General features: G+C 40.7%; 1 pseudogene; it reads left to right on the top strand.

Moving 5' to 3' along the window:
* The window catches only part of LOC119350704, a 6,335-nt pseudogene extending 2,814 nt beyond the window's left edge, over window positions 1-3,521 (top strand).
* The last annotated feature ends 2,371 nt before the right edge of the window (window positions 3,522-5,892 follow it).

Genomic DNA, 5,892 nt, shown 5'->3' on the forward strand with positions numbered 1-5,892 from the left:
GGGGGGGGGATTAGTTATTATAAAAACTTACGTAAGGAGGCCGTACGTTCACATAGGTGTAGTTCCCTTCTCCCACACTACTATAGGATTTTTTTCTAATTCGCTATGAAGTGGTGAATTAGATAATTTGTATTTAGGAGTGTCACAGCTGTTTGATCTACCTTGAGACCTATAATATGACTCGTGATCTTGAAACGAATCTCTTGACTTAAAAAAAAGGTGTCATTTCTAGATACATAACATTGTACAACCTCCGTCCCAAATTACTTCTTAGATTTGTCTAGATATTTTAATTTGTGATGAGGGAGTATAAGATCAACCCAAGTCGCTCCATCTCGAGGAATCCGGTAAGGTACTTTTGGAACACCAATGGGCATATTAATTAGATTAATATTGTTAAATTTAAGTAAGAAAACATAACAAATAGCATGGTACTATAACATCTGGGCTAAAGAACATTGTAACTTTGCATATCAAAGTTTCTTAACATCTACAAGGAAGGACTGAATGCCTGTCACACAATCATCTACTTTGTGTGGCTTACAACTTTTACTTCCTATAAATATCTGCTGCAACATGCGGGTCATCATCTATAGTACTACTAATATAGGAGTGTACTTAATTAGCTTAACCATTTAACTAATCGTAGGTGCATTGGTATCTTGTACGTCGCGGAGCTGCAGATCCTGGCCAGTAATGATGTGCGCGAGTTTAATGTCATTGCCAACGGCAAGAAGAATAAGCTCCCGTACACGCTCGAGTACCTCGTCGCCGACGCCATATCTAACAGGGAACCCCATCATGGCTACAACCAATACAACTACACCATGATCGCTACTGCCAACTCGACACTGCCACCGATCATCAATGCCTTCGAGTTTTTCTCCGTCATCTCCACAGCCAACGCTGGAACGGAAAGTCAGGATGGTAAACATATGGAAGCTTATTTTCGCACATCGATATCAGATCATTTTTTGTTCTTATTTTGATAAGCTTTTCATAAAACAGAGCTTACATGATCTGATAGTTGTGCTTCCTTGTCTATTGTGTTACTGTGGGGAAAAGTTTCTGCCATCAACGCCATTAAGGCTCAGTACCATGTGAAGAAGAATTGGATGGGTGACCCGTGCGCCCCGAAGAATTTTGCATGGGACGGGTTGACCTGCAGCTATGCTATTTCTGGGCGTCCAAGAATTACAAGCATGTAAGTTCAAATTTAATTTGCCTTTTTGAAAAGAACTACAGCTATGTTCTGAAGAATTTAATTTGTCATCGCGCACAAGAAATTATTCCAAAAAAATGAGAACAATGCTGTTTCAACTGAAATTTTTTATGTTCTGAAGAAACATGTCATCTGGCGGTTTGAGTGGCAATATATCACCTTATTTCGCTGATATCAAAGATCTCCAGTATTTGTAAGTAGACATTTTAAATCTATTTCCCTGTGAATTTTGTCAGGGAAATGGTTCACATATTTTGTATGCTTTGTCACTTATTTCAGGGATTTATCGAACAATAAATTAACAGGATCAATTCCTAATGTCCTTTCACGACTACCCACTCTCGTTGTGCTGTAAGCAGCTCCGCATTATGATATCTTTGAGGGCTACGTAATAACTATGTACACTATTGTTTGACTGACGTGAACCCTATTTGGTCCCCTTAGAGATTTGACTGCTAACCAGCTTAGTGGATCAATTCCTCCCGGGCTTCTCAAGAGAACTCAAGGTGGCCCCCTAGTTATTAGGTTAGTACATCTTATATATATATCCACTGCCTGGTAAAAATTCAAAACTGATATCTAGTTTTTCTTCTTATTGGCAGATATGGCAACAATCCAAGCCTTTGTAGCAGCAATAGTTCTTGCCAGCTCACAAAAAAGAAGACCAACTCTATGCTTGCTGCCTATATTGTTGTTCCCGTATTTGTAGTTCTGCTGATAGGAGCACTTGTAGTACTACTGATCTTCATAGTGAGCAAAAGGAAAGGTAACACTCCGTATAAACACTACGTCGATATACATATGATATCCACACATGTGCAATGAGTAGTTTTGCTCAAAAGAGTGCAAGGTAATGCTATTTTCATTCTTGAAATTTGAAGGATTGGCAAGGGGAAGCCATGGACATGGACAACACGAATTGGAGAACCGCCAGTTCACGTATAGGGAGCTGAAGGTCATAACAGACAACTTCAAGGTAGTGCTCGGCCAAGGTGGGTTCGGCACTGTTTATGAGGGCTTCTTGCATGATGGTACTCACGTTGCAGTCAAGTTGTTGTCTCAGTCTTCCAGTCAAGGTATTAAAGAGTTCTCGACAGAGGTAATGTCTGGTCAAGTATAACTAGAGCATAGTACATATGCAAAAAAAAAACTATGACACATATTTCTTCTCCTCGCTTAGGCTCAAACATTGACGAAGATTCATCACAAGAATCTTATCTCCTTAATTGGTTACTGCAAAGATGGAAAGTATTTGGCACTTGTCTACGAGCATATGTCTGAAGGAAACCTCGAAGATAAACTCAGAGGTGTGCTAGTCCATCTTTGGGAAGAGCATTAGGACAATTTCCAAAAATAGAGAGCATTAGAAATCTCTATGTCAAGTTACACACTACTAACATTAGTCACAATTTCGCAGGGAAAGACAGCAATGTTGTACCCTTAGCCTGGAGGCAGAGGCTCCGTATTGCACTAGAATCCGCAGAAGGTATATATTTTCTTCTAATTTGGGATCTGGTTCATTATTCATACTGCTACTATATCTATGTTTAGTTAGATGTTAATGTGTGATTTGTTATGTCACTATCGACAATATGGTGTGCATGCAGGGCTTGACTATCTACACAAGGCGTGCAGCCCTCCCTTCGTGCATCGTGATGTGAAGACATCAAACATCCTACTGAATGCAAATCTCGAGGCCAAAGTTGCTGACTTTGGCTTGATGAAGGCTTTCAATCATGATGATGATACCCATGTATCCACAGCGCGGGTTATTGGCACAAGAGGCTACCTCGCACCGGAGTAAATAAAAACCTAGCTTATTACCATCTTTAGTGGCCTACAAGTACATGTCATCTGTAATGCAAATGCATCTCATGCATGTTGTATGTATGTATGCAGGTACGCAATATCCCTACAACTGAATGAAAAAAGTGATGTGTATAGCTTCGGCATCGTACTACTAGAGGTGATCACAGGGCGCCCAGCCATCCAACAATCTGATAAGGTCATCAACATCATCCAGTGGACACGACTACACCTCAAAGGAGGCAACATTGAGGAAGTGGTGGACGCACACATGCAACGTGACTACAACATCAACAGTGTGTGGAAGGCCCTGGGTCTTGCACGCAAGTGCACCGACCATGCTCCAGCACAACGTCCAATAATGACTAATGTGGCAGCCCAATTACAATATTGCCTCGATCTAGAGGGTGAAGACCACACCGGACAAAACCCTAAGGGTAGCTTCTACATGACAGCCAATTGCAACGGTGACCGTAGTCTACTACTAATGTAACCCATGGCACCACTTTATTTGAGATGATCAACATTAATTCATTTTTTGAGGGAGCCAACCATGGTCAATGGTCATGCACTTCTGCTGCATGATAAACCCTCCATGTATTATTCAATCATACTAGATATTTTTCGCCATTGAGACGGACCACATCTTCATTTTAACTCAGAAAGTATGCAAATGTTGCGTTTAAAACTTTTTTTCCCATTAGACATGTTCTAGTTATTGCCTCTGCTGTTAGTCAAAACATTAGTCAGAATCCTTCCCGGCAGCTTCTTTAGCAATTAATAGAAAACTGGAGTTGTTTTCTGTATAGAATGCATATGTTTGTGCATATGTCATTTCAGTGTCAAAGAAGATAGTTGTAAATCTTGAAAAAAGGTGCGCCATATAATTATACTATATGCTGAACAATGGCATTTTCATACACGACATACCCTTGCAAAACTCTGCTCCACCCCAAAGGCTTAAATGCATTGTTGCTCCTCTAGATGATAACAGTCTTGCGGCTACACTACATTGATCATCTTGAGCTGCACAGGCAAAAGTTTGCATGGTTCATTTTAGGTGCAACATCATCGGCCTTCCGCACGTTCTTGACATCATTTTATCATTGCATGCGCAAGTCCACCAGGTCTTTGATGTTGCCAAGCCATTGGAGATCCCATTAAACGATATTGGTTGTTCCAGACATCATAGGATGGAAAGCTTCCCCGTTATCACCTCCAATGGAACAGTGCCAAAGATGTACATGTCACTCTCCTCGCTCAGTTTCAGGGCCGCTATGTACCTACAAACAAACTAATACAAGATATATGCCATACCTGCATAATATGGTTGGTCAAATGGGATTTATTCATACACTCACAATGATAAGAAAAAGAATCTAGAAGATGGTATTGTGGCATGTACTTGGGGGCATGTTAGTTGTGTGTGCCAACTAGCCTGACTGTGGAGACATGGGTATCACTGTCTTGATTGAAAGTCTTGAACAACGTGAAATCAACGACATTCGCCTTGAAGTTATCATTCAGTAGGATATGTGAGACGTAAGGTTGAGCCACGGGATTGGTGTGCAGATATTCGAGTCCTAAATGCACATCAGCCCATCATTGGCGATGAACACATTATTCAAGTTACCAACATGTAAATGTTAATTCATGGAGAAACTATGAGATTTTTTTTCCGATGGTAATTTGATTCAATCGTTCCGTCAAGGTGACACAGTTGTACTGAGTGCAAACCAACCTGGCTTATGCATAACTAGATGCACATAGCCCAACACATACAAAACAGATGGAAAAAGGCGACATGGTTTGACAAAGCAAGAAAATAAAAACCTAGGGTGATGGAAGACCAATCCGTAGACTAAACTATCATCTATATGCTTGGTAAAAACCTCATTGGATATATGCTCCAACCGAGTAGATGATGCATCCAAAATCTAGCTACCTATTGGACCAATTTTCTTATGGTTTCTCCTATGAACTTGGCTGTATTGAATAATATATGTTAAACTAATGCCATTTTACATAGTTGCATATGTTGTCATTACATGGCAGGTATTAAGACTTCACCAACAAAATACAAGAACACATGCTGGGAATTTTGATGCGGAAGAGGAAGGCGCCCGAAGGATGTCACTTGGGCCGACCATGGGGCCCACACTGTGACATCCTGGATTTTGCCCCTTTTCTTTTTTCTTGGTTTTATTGCATTTTGAATTGAATTTGAGTTTTGAATCAACCCATTTCTTTGATTTTCACCCCAAGTGACTCATCTCACCCTCAAACACATCTCTTGCCCTCTGTCATACCTCAACATTGTCTTGGGAATATTTTTCTTAAATGAAGAATATTCATTTTCTCTCTGATAAAGCTCTTCATTCACTTCTGCTCCAAAGCAACCCTCATTTTTCTTGCCCACAAAAATCTGAGAAAATTCCCAAAATTCTTTGGACCTTGGACCAAGTTCCCGTGCAAAAATATTTCATGGTTTTTTGGAGTATTTTTGCTACAGAAAATCTTTTCCTTTCTGGTCAAAAAATGCATGTTGTGAAGGAAGTGCATTTTCTGCGTGATCCTCTGGAGCTGAAATTTTTAGGGCATCATTACCTTCCTAAGATAAGCTTAACCCCCAAAGATCAGCTCTTAACTCTCTCTGGTTTCTTCCCAAACTTGCTCACAAGTTTCTGTCCAGGAACTTGCTGAGGCTCTCTTGTTCAATCTGGTCGGCCTGGCAGTGTGCCATCACCTCTGCTAGACCTAACACTGCACGAACAACACTACTGACATGATTAAAATTCCTCAGGACACCGTCTTGCCACAGATCATGCGGTGGCCGCATGTGGACAGGAGCCCTGGCATGCATT

This window comes from Triticum dicoccoides, chromosome 1B (genome assembly GCF_002162155.2).
Source record: "Triticum dicoccoides isolate Atlit2015 ecotype Zavitan chromosome 1B, WEW_v2.0, whole genome shotgun sequence".
Classification (NCBI taxonomy): Eukaryota; Viridiplantae; Streptophyta; class Magnoliopsida; order Poales; family Poaceae; genus Triticum; species Triticum dicoccoides.